The sequence below is a fragment of the Mustelus asterias genome, chromosome 25 (genome assembly GCF_964213995.1).
Source record: "Mustelus asterias chromosome 25, sMusAst1.hap1.1, whole genome shotgun sequence".
NCBI classification, from domain to species: Eukaryota; Metazoa; Chordata; class Chondrichthyes; order Carcharhiniformes; family Triakidae; genus Mustelus; species Mustelus asterias.
This window is the reverse complement of record NC_135825.1, coordinates 53,586,670-53,606,112: the sequence shown is the minus strand read 5'-3', so window position 1 is coordinate 53,606,112 and position 19,443 is coordinate 53,586,670. Positions and strand designations below refer to the sequence as shown.

The 19,443-nt window shown below is 46.5% G+C and overlaps 1 non-coding gene across 1 annotated transcript; it reads left to right on the top strand.

The window, feature by feature from the left end:
* Nucleotides 1–18,945: 18,945 nt before the first annotated feature.
* On the top strand, nucleotides 18,946–19,048 carry LOC144479300 (U6 spliceosomal RNA). The gene has a single exon (XR_013495494.1). It is a non-coding gene; the product is annotated as a U6 spliceosomal RNA (small nuclear RNA).
* Nucleotides 19,049–19,443: the final 395 nt, after the last annotated feature.

The window sequence follows — 19,443 nt, the reverse complement described above, 5'->3', positions numbered from 1 at the left end:
TGAATGGCCAGTGGAGTGGGGTACAGAAGCCTGCCTGATGGCCAGAGAGTCAGCACCTTGAGGGGGAAAATACTGGGGCAGAACAAGCCTGGTGAACACAATAACTGAGAGTGTTAGCAGGCAATGCTTTCATTGTTTGTCATCTCTGCTCTTTCCCCAAAGTTCCACCTACAGTTCTTTTCGGAGCACAGTTGATAAATACGTGTGTTTTATTTAACCAGGCTGTCTTTGTTCATTGGGTCACTTAGGGCATTCTCGAGTGTTTTAGAGCACAATATACTTCAGGTGAGGATATTTATTCTGTCCAATGTTCCACAGGGTCAAAAGATGACCTGGAATAGGTAGCTGAACTTTCAGAAACATCCAAAATAGTTGTTTTGCAAAAGTATATCCAGAAAATTGTTCTAAATTAACTGCATAGGATAGGCAAAGGGCACCAGCTCAAACGAGTAATGGATATATTTCAGATTAATATCAGGTCATTCGCCCAAGTCTGATGAACACTCTGACTGAGTGTTGGATAGTGGAGTGGATTGAGGGTGGGTGAACCTTGCTATAGAGTGCTGGGTGTGGAGGTTGGGGTGGGGAAGTCAGGGTGCGTGAAGGACATATTAGAGCTGAAATAAAAGTCACCACAACCACAGCAAAGCTCTAAGTCCTGAGCTGTATCCTTGATTTGGCACCTTGTGCCTCTGTCACCTCCACTCAGAAGCAATGGATAGAATCCCTACAGTGCAGTAGGAGGCCATTCAGCCCATTTAGTCTGCGCCGACCACAATCCCATCCAGGCCCTATCCCCATAGCCTCTACTAATCCCCTGATACTAGGGTCAATTTATCATGGTCAATCAACCTAATGCCCACATCTTTGGACTGTGGGAGGAAACCGGAGCATCCGGAGGAAACCCACGCAGACACGGGGAGAACATGCAAACTCCACACAGACAGTGACCCAAGTTGGGAATCGAACCCGGGTCCCTGGCGCTGTGAGACAGCAGTGCTAACCCACTGTGCCACCATGCAGTTCACTTCTCTCGGAATCCATCTGTGGGATTGAATCCTGACCGCAAGACAATTGCGGAGAAAGTAGGCCATTTGGTCCATCTTAATTCATCTACCGACCCATCCAGGAAGCCATTCCGATTGTTGCTCCATCCTTGTGGGCAGAAAAATTCCTCATATTAGAAATCATAGAAATCATAGAAACCCTACAGTACAGAAAGAGACCATTCGGCCCATCGAGTCTGCACCGACCACAATCCCACCCAGGCCCTACCCCCATATCCCTACATATTTTACCCACTAATCCCTCTAATCTACGCATCCCAGGACACTAAGGGGCAATTTTAGCATGGCCAACCTAACCCGCACATCTTTGGACTGTGGGAGGAAACCGGAGCACCCGGAGGAAACCCACGCAGACACGAGGAGAATGTGCAAACTCCACACAGACAGTGACCCAAGCCGGGAATCGAACCCAGGTCCCTGGAGCTGTGAAGCAGCAGTGCTAACCACTGTGCTACCGTGCCGCCCCTAATCTAGAATATATTTGTTACTATTGGGCCATGGGCCTACTCGCACTAGTTTTACAGGATTCTCCTCACTATCGTATATTAAGAAATTGGACACCTCCTTTCAAAGCCAGAAAGACTAGCTACCTTGTTACTGCTCAGATTCGCTGTCAGAGGACATAAGTAGAGGCAGCCATCTTCTGCCCCCCCCATTACTTATTACTGAAGGGCACCTTTACTGCATGACCACAACAGACAGAAAGCATGACTTCCAATAGCTAGCATATCTCATTAATCTCACACAGTAATACCTTCCTCCCTCCTTGAGATGGCAACTCAGATTAAACTGCTCTCTGCTGTATTAAAATTAGGAACATAACATCTCGGACCAGGCAGGGAGAGGCGGGGAACATTATCTTTGAAGAACTTATATTCACCCTATACACTGGAATAAGCACCAACCATTTTCGGAAATATGGATCTCTGAAATATAAATAGTTAATCTGAATCCAAGTGACCAAATGAGCGCATTGGATCAGTGTGAGCTAGCAGGGAACTAACTCGGGCGGCACGGTGGTTAGCACTGCTGTCTCACAGTGCCAGGGTTTGATTCCTGGCTTGGGTCACTGTCTGTGTGGAGCTTGCATGTTCTCCCCGTGTCTGCGTGGGTTTCCTCCAGGCGCTCCGGTTTCTTCCCACAGTCCAAAGATGTGCGAGTTAGTTGGATTGGCCAAGGCAAATTGCCTTGGGGGTTTAGCAGGGTAAATATGTGGGGTTACGGGGATAGGACCTGGGTGGGATTATTGTCGGTGCAGATTTGATGGGCTGAATGGCCTCCTTCTGCACTGTAGGGATTCTATGATTCAAACTGACAAGAGTCGATGATTTTCTCTGCTGATTTGATATTCAAAGCCCATTTGTATCCATACTGATAAGAGTCTTATGTATAGTCCATTTGGTTGAGAAGGCAGGACTTTCATGAATAACCTCAGCCAGAGTGAGAATTGAACCTGTGCCATTGGCATCGTTCTGCATCACTAACCAACCATCCAGCCAACTGAGCTAACCGACTCCCACTGAATTACACTGAAGACTGACTCCTTGTGTAACTGAAGGAATACTGTTGCTTTCCTTTGAAACCCACCTCAGCATGAGACAGACCTTCCAAGGGGAGAAAACTTCAGGGAAGAAACTACTGAGGATGTATGTGGACTAACAGCCTACTCACATTGCTTCCAATTCCGATTCTCTTCCACATCTAGTGGTGCACTCAGGCACACTTCTGTTTGTTTCCACTGCCCAGTAATTCTTGGAAAAGGTCACTAAGTTTGTCACCAGGGGCTTATAGCTTGAGGATCGCCACTCTACATCAAGCATGGCTGACCAGGAGTCTCTCCCACCAGCCATTGGGGTGTTTGGAAGGATTTGCGGGTTGGCTTTCCTTGGCCAACGAATCCTGGGGTGGGACTTGAACCCGGAGCTCCTGGCTCAGAGTCAGGGACACTACCCACTGTGCCACAAGAGCTTTTCACTCACATAAAGGTGAACATTAAAGTCAGGTGGCAGAGTGGCACAGTGGGGTGGCACGGTGGCACAATGGTTAGCACTGCTGCTTCACAGCTCCAGGGACCCGGGTTCGATTCCCTGCTTGGGTCACTGTGTGGAGTTTGCACATTGTCTGCGTGAGTTTCCTCCGGGTGCTCCAGTTTCCTCCCACAGTCCAAAGACGTGCGGGTTAGGTGGATTGACCTGAAGAGGCGCCGGAATGTGCCGACTAGGAGAATTTCACAGTAACTTCATTGCAGTGTTAATGTAAGCCTTACTTGTGACACTAATAAATAAATTTACTTTTTACTTCACTCGAATCAATTTTCGCTTTTGCTAATAATGTAAATATAACCAGCTGTAAGATTATCAGTTGTTGTAGTGGGGATTATGAGTGGTAAAATATTTTATTACATGCTGCTGTTATTCTAATCGACTGATGTATTTATGGGGATGGTCATTCCCATCATCCCATTCATCCCCGTCAATGATTCATCCTGTCACTGTCACCTAATCGAGGAAGAAACCTCATTCTGTGTCTGAGGATCAAGCAAGTGTGTGTTAATCTCGATCAGAGATATGGCTGGGTTGGTGCTGGCGAACTGTATCTATTTCACCAGAGTTCTGATTTCGTTCGCTGACAGATGTGTAGCTGAAGAGTTTGTTGGTGAGGGGAAGTCATCGGTTATTTCAAGGCGTGAGATCGGATTATTTACTTTAGGGTGTTCCTGGAGTAGGCACACAGTGTTTCACCCGTGGTGGCCCCGTACCAATTTTTAACAGCTCCCAACACAGAATTGTTACTATTTGAAATGTTTTACGGACAGTTCAGCGATTTTTTGCGGGTAATGTCTGCTCCAAACAACTGCTTGGCATTGCACTAGGCCACCTCATGTTGGAATCGAGGCAGGATAGAATCATAGAAATCATAGAAATCCTACAGTACAGGAAGAGGCCATTCGGCCCATCGAGTCTGCACCGACCACAATCCCACCCAGGCCCTACCCCCATATCCCTACATATTTACCCACTAATCCCTCTAACCTACACATCTCAGGACACTAAGGGGCAATTTTAGCATGGCCAATCAACCTAACCCGCACATCTTTGGACTGTGGGAGGAAACCGGAGCACCCGGAGGAAACCCACGCAGACACGAGGAGAATGTGCAAACTCCACACAGACAGTGACCCGAGCCGGGAATCGAACCCAGGTCCCTGGAGCTGTGAAGCAGCAGTGCTAACCACTGTGCTACCGTGCCGCCCCAGCTGTGCGTTTGCACCCACCTGACCCCATCCCCTGCCGGCTATTTTGGGACAACCTTGGTAGAGTCTTGAGGCTGCAATGTGGCAAAAACCCATTCAGAGCACTGGGAGAGACACATAGCTGTGGATAGGGTTCATAAAATTTTAAAGTTTGTTTAATAGAGTCACAAGTAGACTTACGTTAACACTGCAATGAAGTTACTGTGAAATCTCCCAGTCGCCACACTCCTATTCGGCTACACTGAGGGAGAATTTAGCATGGCCAATGCACCTATCCAGCACGTCTTTCAGAGTGTGGGAGGAAACCGGAGCACCCGGAGGAAACCCACGCAGACACGGGGAGAACGTGCAAACTCTGCACAGTGACCCAAGCCAGGAATCGAACTCGGGCTTCTGGCGCCGTGAGGCTGCAGTGCTAACCCCTGCGCCACCGTGCTGTCCATGGGCCCCTGAATGAAAGATTTTGAGGAAAGGATTTAGCTTTTGGATCATATTTATCCAGTGTTTCTTCAGAGACTGAATATTAATTTTGGATAATGAATCATCGCCTGGCCCTCAATTGGAGGCTGGTCTCATTATTCTTGGCTCTATGGCTTCTGCTATCTGGTCTTCATGTGGTTGAGCAGACCGATTCTCAACGCACAGATCTTTGGGCACATGGGGGCAGGACAACAGCGGGATCCGGAGTTCAGAATTTGCTTCCCATTCTTTGCCTCTCTGTCACCACTCTGCCTCGCATTAGGGCACTTTGTCTCAAAGCGCGATGCAGCTTGATGGACAAGTTGTCGCCATTTTGAGCAACTGGCAGCAAGCTCCTCCCAGCCACCAATGTCAATGCTGCCAATCTTCAAGAAGAGCCTCAGAGTGTCTTTGTACCATTTTCTTTGTCCTTGCACCCGGCCACAGCGTCCAGTTCACTGTAGTTGAATTTGAAGGAGTTTCAGGGAGCTCCAGAAGACACAGTGCCTCCTCCACATCAAGAGAATGACCCTTGGATCAAATTTGAGCGAGTTAAATCCCTGTGCTTTGCGAAGGTCTTTTCAATCATTCTCTCTTCAGATGCAGGAATTATGTTTCACTGACTAATTTGAAGGTGCGGCAACCCCAATGACAAGAGATGTCGACTTGACCCCTCATCATCTCTGCTGAAGGAGGGTCACAGTGTAGAAAACAGGGAAAGCATCTTATGGAGCGGAAACACACATTCTCCTTTTCAGTTGAAGGAACGGCACAAAGTCAGGTTAAACCCTCATTCATTTTCCTTCCTCCATGTCCTGTTTCTCTCCTTTCTACTGGAGGGCACTCGATGCGACTGGGGTGACGCACAATATTCGCACCAACGGCCATCGGGGTATGTCCATATGATCTGTAGATGTTAATCTGAATAGCAAGTGGCGTTGTCTATTCAATTGGAGAACAGCAGCTAAATCCACGTGATGTACTTGTCACCAGCAACAGAGATGGTAAAAGGGATGATGATACTATGACCAGCCCAGACTCCTGGCAATCGTGCCCCAACTTTTGAGAACAGTTATCTCAGCACAGGCACAGAATTGAACCTGGGACCTTTCATACCAATTGCTTTTCAAAGCCAATTTAATAGCCATTTATATGAGTATAAAGCACAGCATTGTCTGGGTCTTGAGACATTCTTCCAGTTCCTGTTGATGTGTTGTTGACAGCTGCTTTCTGTATTGCTAATACATACAGGAATTTTCCCCAATATTAAATTAAATAACTCACTGGAGGAGAAGGTTCCACAAATATCCCTGTCCTCAATGATGGGGAGCCCAGCAGATCAGTGACAGATAAAGTTGAAGCACTTGGAACAGCCAGAAATGTCAAGTAAACGATCCACCTCTGCTTCTCCGGATTCCCCGGAATCACAGATCTCAGTCTTCAGCCAATTCGATTCACTGCAAGTGATATCAAGAAATGGCTGAAGGTGCTGGATACTGCAAAGGCTACAGACCCTGAACATATTCCAGCAATAGTAGTGAAGACTTGTGCTCCAGAACTGGCCACACCCTAACCAAGCTGTTCCAGTGCAGCTGCAACACCGGCATCTACCTGGCAACGTGGAGAATTGCCCAGATATGCCTTGTACTCCAAAGGCAGGACAAATCCAACCCAGCCAATTACTGCCCCATCAGTCTATTCTCAATCATCGGCAAAGTGATGGAAGGTGTTGTCGACAGTGCGATCAAGCAGCACTTACTCAGCAATAACCTGCTCACAAACATTCAGTTTGGGTTCCACCAGGGCCACTCAGCTCCTGACCTCATTACAGCCTTGGTTCAAACATGGACAAAAGAGCTGAATTCCAGAGGTGAGGCGAGGATGACTGCCTTTCACATCAAGGCAGTATTTTCCAAGAATGGCTTCAAAGAGCCCTAGCAAAACTGGAGTCAATGGGAATCAGGGGGAAAACTCTCCGCTGGTTGGAGTCATACCCGGTACAAAGGAAAATGGTTGTGGTTGTTGGCTGGCAACCGTCTCAGTTCTAGGACATCACTGCAGGAGTTCCTCAGGGTAGTGTCCTAGTCCCAACCATCTTCAGCTGTTTCATCAATGACCTTCCCTTTATTATAAGGTCAGAAGTGGGGATGTTTGCTGATGACTGCACCATGTTCAGCACCATTTACGACTCCTCAGATACTGAAGCAGTTCATGTCCAAATGTAGAAAGAACTGGACAACGTTCAGGCCTAGGTTGATAAGTGGCCATGCAAGGCAATGACTATCTCCAATCAGAAAGAATCTAACCATCTCCCTTTGACATTCAATGATTTGTTGTCACTGAATCCCTCACTATCGACATCCCGGGGGGTTACCATTGACCAAAAACTGAATTGGACTAGCCATACAAATACAATGTCTACAAGAGTAGGTCAAAGGCTGGGAGCTCTGCAGAGAGTGACTCACCTCCTGACTCCACCATCTACAAGGCACAAGTCAGGAGTGTGATGGAATACTCTCCACTTGCCTGGATGGATACAGCCCCAACAACACTCAAGAAGCTCATCACCATCCAGGACAAAGCAGCCCACTTGATAGGCACCCCATCCTACACTCACCTTAAGCCTATGCCCCTGGCTATTGACTCCTCTAAGGGGAAATTTTCTTCCTATCGACACCATCTTTGTCCTTCCTAATTTTGTACATCTCAATCAGGTCCTCCTTACCTTCTGTGCTCTAAGGAGAACATGATGTGGAGTTGCCGGCGTTGGATTGGGGTGGGCACAGTAAGAAGTCTTACAACACCAGGTTAAAGTCCAACAGGTTTATTTGGTAGTACAAGCTACCAAAGGAGAACAACCCAACCTCTCTTCATAGCTGGAATCCCAGGCAACATCCTGGTGAATCACCTCTGCACCCTCTCCAGTTGCAATCACATCCTTCCTGTAGTGTGGAGGCCAGAATTGCACACAGTACCTAACGAGGGGGTTATATAGCTCCATCATTATCTCCCTGCCCTTTTATTCTATACCTCAGTTAATAAAGGCAAGTATCCCGTATATCTTTTAAATTATTTTACCTACCTGTCCTGCTGTCTTCAGGGATCTTTGGACGTGCACCTCAAGGTCCACCTGGCCCTTTGTACTTCCTAGCGTCCAATCATTCATTATTTATGACACAAAGTCATAATTCCTTTGCCTTGTTAGTTCTCCCAAAATGCATCACCTCACATTTTTCAGGGTTAAATTCCATTTGTCACTGTTCTGCCCACCTGATCAGCCCATTGATATCATCCCTGTAACCTAAGGCTTTCCACCTCGCTATTTACCACACCACCAATTTTTGTATCATCTAAGAACTTACTGATCACACCCCACGTTCCTGACTAGATCATGAATGTACACTAAAAACAAGGGACCCACATCAATTCCTGCGGTACACCACTGTACACAGGCTTCAAGTCACAAAAACAACTTGGGGTAGTACAGTGGCACAGTGGTTAGCACTGCTGCCTCACAGCGCCAGGGATCCAAGTTCAATTCCAACCTTGGGTCACTGTCTGCGTGGAGTTTGCACATTCTCCCCGTATCTGCGTGGGTTTCCTTCAGGTGTTCCAGTTTCCTCCCAAAGATGTGCCGGTTAGGTTGATTGGCCATGTTAAATTGACCCTACTGTCAGGGGATTAGCAGGGCAAATATGTGGGGATAGGGCCTGGGTGGGATTGTTGTTGATGCAGACTTGATGGGCCGAATGTCCTTCTATGATGTGGAGTTGCTGGCGTAGGACTGGGGTAGGCACAGTAACTAGTCTCACAACACCAGGTTAAAGTCCAACAGGTTTATTTGGTAGCACGAGCTTTTGTAGCACAGCCCCTTCACTTACCTGATGAAGGAGCGGCGCTCCGAAAGTTCGTGCTTCCAAATGAACTATTGGACTTTAACCTGGTGTTGTGAGACTACTTACTGTCCTCCTTCTACTCTGTAGAGATTCTATGATTCTAACCTTCGACCATTGGCGGCACGGTAGCAAAGTGGTTAGCACTGCTGCTTCACAGCTCCAGGGACCCGGGTTCGATTCCCGGCTTGGGTCACTGTCTGTGTGGAGTTTGCACATTCTCCTCATGTCTGCGTGGGTTTCCTCCGGGTGCTCCGGTGTCCTCCCACAGTCCAAAGATGTGCGGGTTAGGTTGATTGGCCATACTAAAAAAAATTGCCCCTTAGAGTCCTGAGATGCGTAGGTTAGAGGGATTAGCGGGTAAAATATGTAGGGATATGGGGGTGGGGCCTGGGTGGGATTGTGGTTGGTGCAGACTCGATGGGCCAAATGGCCTCTTTCTGCACTATAGGCTTTCTATGATTTATATGATGATTCATTGCCTCCTGCACTAAGCCAATTTCACCTGGGGCAAAAGACTGATTTAAGAACCAGCAGAAAGTAACATTTAAACAATAAATGAAATCTAGGGCAATAGGAGATAAAGAAAGAAGAGAGATCTTCACAGTTAATTCCACCCATCTGCTGGTATTTTCCTGAAGGGTGAATTAGCTGAGCAAACATCACACACCTATTCATAATGTCTTCTTGGGCATGTGCCAGACCATGTACAAAATAATGAGCAAACATGAACCCACCTACTATGCAAAGCAAAGCCGCTTCACCTGCTATAAATCATCACCCACAAAGTATTTCTCCCAGCATCAATTTTAACCCGACAATTGCAATTGTATTCAGATTACTTTATTACAATATGTAAGGAGCACAGTCTCTGCTAAGCGGAAAGCTGTGTGTTTTGAAATTTTAGAAGTTTATTTGTTAAAGTGTTGTGTAATGGGGAACGGTTGGATACAATAGTCTTCACCTCCCCTTGTGTGTATTGTATGTATATGACTAATGTACTGACTGGGCGACTATTTATTTTACCCACTGTATTTTTAAGAAGACGTTATTCCTCCCTGTTGGTTATTGAAGCTTTCACGTGCCCAAGGGTAATATTTTGCAAACGGTATCAGCATAGGGTACAGAAAAGATTCACCAGGATGTTGCCTGGTATGGAGGGCTTTAGCTATGAGGAGAGGTTGGAGAAACTTGGTTTGTTCTCACTGGAATGATGGAGGTTGATGGGTGACCTGATAGAAGTCTACAAGATTATGAGGGGCATGGACAGAGAGGATAGTCAGAAGCTTTTTCCCAGGGTGGAAGAGTCAATTACTAGGGGGCACAGGTTTAAGGTGCAAGGGGCAAGGTTTAAAGGAGATGTACGAGGCAAGTTTTTTACACAGAGGGTGGTGGGTGCCTGGAACTCGCTGCTGGGGAGGTAGTGGAAGCGGGTACGGTAGTGAGTTTTAAGGGGTGTCTGGACAAATACATGAATAGGATGGGAATAGAGGGATATGGTCCCTGGAAGCGTAGGGGGTTTTAGTTCAGTCGGGCAGCATGGTTGGTGCAGGCTTGGAGGGCCGAAGGGCCTGTTCCTGTGCTGTAATTTTCTTTGTTCTATTCAGGACAAGCCTTGAAAACTGACTAATAGAGCCAACCAAGCTGACAACTTGAAAAGTGAGCCTGAAAACAAGCCCACACAGCAGGTCACATGACATATACCACTCACCGCTGTGAACTGGGATGTTGTGGTTCAAAACCACACCAGTGACCCGAACACTAATTCCAGGTGGACACTCCAGTGCAGTGCTGAAGGAGTGCTGCACTATCGGAGGTGCTCTCAAAACCGAGGCCTCCACCTGCCCTCCTGAGCGGTTGTAACAGACTCCATGAGATAATTTTGGTTTATTTATTAGTCACAAGTAGGCTTACATTAACACTGCAATGAAGTTACTGTGAAAATCCCCTAGTCACCACACTCCGGCACCTGTTCGGGTACACTGAGGGAGAATTTAGCATGGCCATTGCACCTAACCAGCACGTCTTTCAGACTGTGGGAGGAAACCGGAGCACCCGGAGGAAACCCACGCAGACACGGGGAGAACATGCAGACTCCTCACAGACAGTGACCCAACCCGGGAATTGAACCCGGGCTCCTGGCGCTGTGAGGCAGCAGTGCTAACCCCTGATTATTTAACAAAGAGCAGGAGAGTTCCTTGCCAACAAAATCACTAAGATAGATTGCTTGCTCACTTCCTTTTCTTTATTCTTCCAGAGGACGTGGGGCTCACTGGCCAGGCTGGCATTCATTGCCCATTCCTAAGTGCCCTAGGGAAGTGGGTGGTGAGCCACCTTCTTGAACCGCTGCAGGCCCACGTGATGTAGGTACACCCACAGGGAGAAAGTTCCAAAATGTTGACCCAGCAATAGTTAAGGAGCGGCTAAGGCAAGATGGTGTCATATGCTGCCCTAGTCCTTGGAGGTGGTAGAGGCTGCAGGTTTGGAAGGTGCTGTTGAAGGAGCCTTGGTCAGTTACTGCAATACAGCTTGTAGCTGATTACCATTACATCTGTGTACTGTCCACTAATGGCTGCTTGTGGGAACTTGCTGTACCAATGTTGGCTGATATGTGTCCTATTACAATGGCTACACTTTAAAAGTACGTGATTGACTGTATTGTCTTTTGGGATGTCCTAAGGTCATGAAAAGCTCTGTAAGAATCTTTTGTGTCTGCTATAGAAATGCTGTGTGATACAGGCTTGCGTGTCAACCTGTCAGTGATAACACTGATAATTCTCAGTCACTATTCTCCAGTGGACATTGAAAGCAATTTGGGATTGAAGGATCAGAGCTGCAGTGTTGTAGCTTTTCCTTTGCACCTTGCTTCCTGCAAGCCAGCTCCCCATTGGAAATGTGGGATTACGGATTTATCCCAAGCATTCCATCACTAGTATTGGAAAATCACACGGTATCTGATTTAGCCATTCATTATTGAATGAATGGATGGTAATTTCTCAAGGTCCACTCTCTGTCCATCCCACATCCCATTTGGTTTCAAGGTCATGTCATCACCCTTTATAGGAACACAAAAGGCTGAAGGGGATACAAATAATGGTACAGGACACGAGTCTGGCACACGCATGGAGGGTTTTCCAAACCCTCCATGACCACAGCCCTCCCTGTATCTGTAATCTCCAACCCCACGAACCTCTGAGACCTCTACATGCCTCCAATTCTGGCAGTGTTCCTTGCCAATTTGAATCTCTCTGTTATTGGTGGTCGTGCCTTCAGCTGTCTAGGCCCTAAGCTCCGGCATTCCTTCTCTACACTTCTCCACCTCTCTACCACGCTTTTCTCCTCTGAGACCCTCCTCATAACCTATATCTCATTGACCAAACTGTCTTAATTATTCTTCATCTGGCTTGGTGGTCAAATTTTGTTTGCTAAACCTTCTACAAAGCACCTTGGAACGTTTTACAACGTTAAGAGTGCTATATAAATGCAGGTTGTTGTTATTTGGTTGTCGAAAGCACAAGATTTACTTTCTAGGGAGATCTGGGGCATGTTACCCCAGACATATTTGATTTGTGACACTTTATTTGATGCACTTCCCAGATCTTTGAAGTCTACAATACATCAGATGATTCATCACTCCCTCTGCAACCCTCTTGGTCGGTACATTGCTATGAATAAATAATCTTTTTTTTTAATGGCCCTTTAAAGTATTAATAATAACAAGAACATTTGATCTCGTTGTTTTCTAAAACAAAGAAATAGCCAGTAAAGAAATTGAAATTTGTCTTTCATCTGAAGAACGCCCAATTTTTAAAACAATGATTTGGAGCTGAATTCTCTCCAGAGAGGCGGGAGACAGGAGCTGGGACTATTTCCTGGATTCAGACCCACCCCTGGATCCCAATATTTACTGCTTCCTGACCTTAGTATCATAGAAACCCTACGGTGCAGAAGGAGGACATTTGGCCCATCTAGTCTGCACCAACCACAATCCCACCCAGGCCCTATTCTCGTAACCATGCCAGTGCCACTGACACTAAGGGGCAATTTAGCATGGCCAATCAACCTAACCCGCACATCTTTGGACTGTGGGAGGAAACCGGAACACCCAGAGAAAACCCAGGCAGACATGGGGAGAATGTGCAAACTCCACACAGACAGTGACCCAAGCCGGGAATTGAACCCAAGTCCCTGGCGCTGTGAGGCAGCAGTGCTAACCACTGTGCCGCCCGTTTGGAAAAATAATCTGCTTTTCCATTGTTCCTACCAACATGGGTCATTTCACACCTCCCCACATCATACTCCACTGGCCACCATCTTGCTCAATCACTAAACTGGCAATCTGCTTCCCTTTCTCTTGGAGCTGCTCTATCTCAGTGTGTCCTCTCTGCCAGTGCTTTCCACACTGGTGCTGAATGATCAGACGGCAGTGAGGCCTCAGCATGTGTCTTGGCTTAGTCATTGTAATCATGCTTCTCAGCCAGAGGAAAGGCTGACGGCTCAAGACCCACTGCCCTGAAGTGGATGCAAAATCTTCCAGGGGGCAGTGCTGAAGGAGTGCTGCACTATTGGAGGTTCTATCTTTTGGATGAGGCATGAAACTCAGGCTCCATCTACCTCGTAGATAAATGTGAAAGATCCCGTGGCACTATTTTGAAGAAAGACAGGGGAGTTATCGCCGGAGTCCCGGCCAATATTTATCCCTCAATCAACATCACCCAAACAGATGGATCTGCTTTTTGTTTTGGGGAGTTTGTTGTATGCTGCCGCATTCCTTACAACTCAACAGCAAATGCACTTCAGAAGTACTTTATTGGTCATAAAGTATTATGGGATGTCCTAAGGTCATGAAAGGCACTGCATAAATGCAAGTCTATCTTTCTTTAATGAATAGGCGCCTGTCTGGTCCTGGAACATTACTCTGGGACAGAACATCCTTTTCCTATAGCCCAAAACATTATGATACTTACGCTTCATCTGGCTGCGTTACAGGAGGCCCAAGTTCCAACAATTTTATTCTCTGTAAAAATGTCACTTTCCAGTTCTATTTTAATGAATAGCACAGCTTGTCTGTGCTTTAATTTGAATAGTTAACGTTTGCCTTCAGCGCTGTTTTCTCTGTGTTGTGATCCCATTCACACGGTGAGGCAGATCACAGCCCCAGGCTTTGGATCGGTCTGAGTTATGCTCTTCCATGGAATGCAATGTCAGCAGAGCCGATTGTGACAGTTTCCATTCCGGTCACAGATCCAGTGACAGTAACTAGCGCTCCCGGATCAGACATGGCGCAGGTAGATGAAGTGTGACGCTACTCTTGATCGATCCCACATAGATGCCAACCTGCAAATCTCAGGATAGCTGACAAGCAAAACTGAATAAAAAGCTGACAGTAACTTAAAAAGAACGAACTTCTCAAAAATCAATACACTGTATAACTGAATATCAGAGCCGATTGCAACTTTATGATCATGACCACTACCTTTAGGTAACTAAATAGGTTACATTTCTGGTAATGTTCTGGAGACCCAGGTTCAAATCCCACCTCGGCAAATGAACATAGAACATAGAACAGTACAGCACAGAACAGGCCCTTCGGCCCACGATGTTGTGCCGAGCTTATATCTGAAACCAAGATCAAGCTATCCCACTCCCTATCATCCTGGTGTGCTCCATGTGCCTATCCAGTAACCGCTTAAATGTTCCTAAAGTGTCTGACTCCACTATCACTGCAGGCAGCCCATTCCACACCCCAACCACTCTCTGCGTAAAGAACCTACCTCTGATATCCTTCCTATATCTCCCACCATGAACCCTATAGTTATGCCCCCTTGTAATAGCTCCATCCACTCGAGGAAATAGTCTTTGAACGTTCACTCTATCTATCCCCTTCATCATTTTATAAACCTCTATTAAGTCTCCCCTCAGCCTCCTCCGCTCCAGAGAGAACAGCCCTAGCTCCCTCAACCTTTCCTCATAAGACCTACCTTCCAAACCAGGCAGCATCCTGGTAAATCTCCTCTGCACTCTTTCCAGCACTTCCACATCCTTCTTATAGTGAGGTGACCAGACTGCACACAATATTCCAAATGTGGTCTCACCAAGGTCCTGTACAGTTGCAGCGTAACCCCACGGCTCTTAAACTCCAACCCCCTGTTAATAAAAGCTAACACACTATAGGCCTTCTTCACAGCTCTATCCACTTGAGTGGCAACCTTTAGAGATCTGTGGATATGGACCCCGAGATCTCTCTGTTCCTCCACAGTCTTCAGAACCCTACCTTTGACCCTGTAATCCACATTTAAATTAGTCCTACCAAAATGAATCACCTCACATTTATCAGGGTTAAACTCCATTTGCCATTTTTCAGCCCAGCTTTGCATCCTATCTATGTCTCTTTGCAGCCTACAACAGCCCTCCACCTCATCCACCTCATCAAATGGTGAAATTTGAATTCAATAAAAAAATCTGATATTAAATGATGACCATGAAACCATTGTCAGAAAAACCCACCTGGTTCACTAATGTCCTTTAGGGAAGGAAATCTGCCGCCTTTACCTGATCTGACCTACATGTGACTCCAGAGTCACTTCACTCTTAATGCCCTCAGGAATAAATGCTAGCCCAGCCAGCAACGCCCACATCCCATGAACGAATAAAAAAAAGCATTTAAATTATATTGGAGTTCAGGACTTTGAGCCAGGTTTTGAGGATCCTGATGACATTTTTGATTTGATTTCATTTATTGTCACATGTATTAACATACAGTGAAAAGTATTGTTTCTTGCGTGCTATACAGACAAAGCATACCGTTCAAAGAGAAGGAAAGGAGAGAGTGCAGAATGTAGTGTTATAGTTATATGAACCTCAATGGCCTGACCCTAGGGTAGCACGGTGGCACAATGGTTAGCACTGCTGCCTCACAGCACTAGGGACCCGGGTTCGGTTCCCAGCTTGGGTCACTGTCTGTGTGGAGTCTGTATGTTCTCCCTGTGTCTGGGTTTCCTCCGGGTGCTCTAGCTTCCTCCCACAATCCGAAAGACGTGCTGGTTAGACCATGCTAAATTCTCCCTCAGTGTACCCAAACAGGCATCAAAGTGTGGCAACTAGGGGATTTTCACAGTAAATTTATTGCAGTGTTAGTGTAAGTCTACTTGTCACACTAATAAATAAAATTTAAACTTATGAGATATGAAAGAAGATGTTACAATGGAAGTGCAGCGGGATATGATGATTTCCATAGATCCACTGTCACTGGGCCAGAATCCTGGACCTCCCTCCCTAACAGCACTGAGGATGTACCTACACTGCAACAGGTTGAGGAGGCAGTTCACCACCATCACCTCAAGGGCAATTAAGGATGGGCAATTAAAAAGACTGGCGATGCCAGCATCCCATGAATGAATAATTAAAATTTGAGAAAAATCCTAAAGTCTGCAAAAGTCCATACTTATGAAGCATCTTGCAGCAAACGCCCACAATTTTGCAATCCACTTTCTCATTCATGCCACTACCTCTTGTGGTTAGAGCAGTATTTGGTAATGTGGGGGTTCGTGGAGCCCTCCATTGTACTCTATTTGAAAATAACAAATACTTCATGGTAGCGGGAATCCCCCAATGCTCTGAGACGGGGAATAACCCTTTGGCTTGGATCGTGGATATGTGTCACCAATGAACAACCTGCAAATCTGGTGAGAAAAACACCAGATTATCATATGGATGTCCTTGCTATTGAGGGAGCGCAGCGAAGGTTTACCAGGCTGATTCCTGGGACGGCAGGTCTGTCATATGAGGAGAGGCTAAGTCAGTTGGGTTATATTCACTGGAGTTTAGAAGAGTGAGAGGGGATCTCATAGAAACTTATAAAATTCTAACAGGGTTAGACAGGGTAGATTCAGAAAGAATGTTCCCAATGGTGGGGAAGTCTAGAACTCGGGGTCGTAGTTTGAGGATAAGGGGTAAACCTTTTAGAACTGAGGTGAGGAGAAATTTCTTCACCCAGAGGGTGGTGAATGTGTGGAATTCACTTCCACAGAAAGCAGTTGCCTGACTTAAAGATGAAATTAGATATAGCTCTTGGGGCCAAAGAGATCAAGGGATATGGGAGGAAGGGGTATCAGGGTATTGATTTGAATGATCATCTATGATCAAAATGAATGGCGGAGCAGGATTGAAGGGCTGAATAGCCTACTCCTGCTTCTAGTTTCCATGTTTTATGTTTCTATCACTGCGGCTCCATACACATACTGCTTTATCCTGCCTCTATCCATGCCCCGGAGTTTGATTCACCCGATCTTTCCCCAGGCGCTCTGATCCCCTTTTCCCCTTTATCTATCATATTCTCCCCCTCCATCTCACTCCCCGTTAATCAGCAAGCCGTAACTGAAATTAAAATGAATGAAATGACTTGATGCACTTGGCACTTCAAAGCACATGAGAGTACGATGTTCAAAGATTAATATATATATAGTAAAAATGCTTTATCAGTTGGGTTGCTTCAGACATTTTAAATCCAAAGCGGGATGAAAAATTGGGGAATTGTCCACATGGCCAGAATTTTATGTCATTTGAGCACCAGGCGGCGCACCTGACAACATGTCGGGTCAGGTACAACAGCACTTTTAAAGATAGGAAATATACAGTAAATAGCAGAACCCTTAAAAGTATTGATAGGTTGAGGGATCTGGGTGTACAGGTACACAGGTCACTGAAAGTGGCAATGCAGGTGGAGAAGGTAGTCAAGAAGGCATACGGCATGCTTGCCTTCATCGGCTGGGGCATTGAGTTTAAAAATTGGCAAGTCATGTTGCAGCTTTATAGAGCCTTAGTTAGGCCGCACTTGGAATATAGTGTTTGATTCTGGTCGCCACACTACCAGAAGGATGTGGAGACTTTGGAGAGGGTACAGAAAAGATTTACCAGGATGTTGCCTGAGATGGAAGCTATTAGCTATGAGGAGAGGTTGGAGAAACTTGGTTTGTTCTCACTGGAACGGCAGAGGTTGAGGGGTGACCTGATAGAAGTCTACACGATTATGAGGGGCATGGACAGAGTGGATAGTCAGAAGCTCTTTCCCAGGGTGGAAGAGTCAATTATTAGGGGGCACAGGTTTAAGGTGCGAGGGGCAAGGTATAAAGGAGATGTACGAGGCAAGTTTTTTACATAGAGGGCAGTGGGTACCTGGAACTCGCTGCCGGGGGAGTTGGTGGAAGCAGATACGATAGTGAGTTTTAAGGCACGTCTGGACAAATATATGAATAGGATGGGAATAGAGGGATATGGTCCCCGGAAGGGTAGGGGGTTTTAGTTCAGTCAGGCAGCATGGTCAGTGCAGGCTTGGAGGGCCAAAGGGCCTGTTCCTGTGCTGTAATTTTCTTTGTTCTTTGTTCTTTGTTCATGTAAAATCGTGCAAGAAGACATCAGACGCGCATCCCTACATCACACACTGACGCACTATTTCACTCAATGGGAGTGCTTGGGAGTCCAATGAACACCTACTGACAATTAAGCTGGCAGCTAAGGAGTCAGATAAAAATGATGTTACTGTTGGCGGGTGGGTCACTTGGCCAGGCGGCCTTTACATTTCCACTTGATCCAGGGTGGGGTGAGGTATCCAGGATGCAAGTTAACAAAATAGATGTCTGGGAACTGACTGCCATTGTCAGGTATTGAACTGTGCTCCACAGATACTGTTTGATGCATTATTTCATCATCATTTTTAATTTGTAGAGGCCTGCAGCTCCCTGAGACAGCTCCGCCACAACTTTCCACCTTGAGGAGGGGTCCAATAGCAGTGCCAACCTGCACCTTCCTTTTCCCCAGTGCCAGCCCTCTTCCTGTCCTACGTGACAGCGCTGAGCCTTTCCCAGGGTTGCTTTGCGGTCATGGGCGGTAGTGGATATCGCATCTGCTTCCAGTCCCGCTCACCGTGCACACCTAACAAGCACAAAATTCAAGCGCATCTATATATTCTTCATGAAATTGATCAATTTTCTTTGTCAGGACATGGACTGAAGTGAATCATTGGAATGGAAATTTGGGGTACAGTCAGGTGCTCAGAGTACCTTCTTGAATTGTCCTGGTTTTCGATTTTCCCCACCGCCCGTTTTTGTAGATTTCTTCACAGTGCTGGTTAATTTGTATTTGATAATGAGTTGGTTTATTGGGTGAAATTCTATCCATCTGAGCCCAATGCAGGCTGGCCCAGCAATAAAAGAGCTTCATTCCAAAGCAATCCAATAAAAACAGATGAGAGAAAGTGGGTTTAAATGTCTGCTTTTTGCTCCAGCAGCACAGATACTAAAATTGGAACGATACAGAGAAGATTAGCATGGTCCCTGCACAAGGATGACACACAAATTTGTGAAGCATTTCATATTTTTAAAAGGCGGCACGGCAGCACAGTGGTTAACACTGCTGCTTCACAGCGCCAGAGACCTGGGTTCAATTCCGGCCTCGGGTCACTGTCTGTGCGGAGTTTGCACGTTCTCCCTGTGTCTGTGTGGGTTTCCTCCGGGTGCTCCGGGTTTCCTCCCACAGTCCAAAGATGTGCGGGTTAGGTGGATTGGCCGTGCTAAATTGAACCTTAGTGCCAGGGGAGATTAGCAGGATAAATAAGTGGGGGTCCGAGGACAGAGCCTGGGTGGGATTGTTGTCTGTGCAGGCTCGATAGGCTGAATGGCCCCCTTCTGCATTGTAGGGATTCTATGATTCTATGAAAGTCTCTTTCGATGGGCTGAGTGGCCTAATTCTGCTCCTATGGTCTTTGGGCAGGATT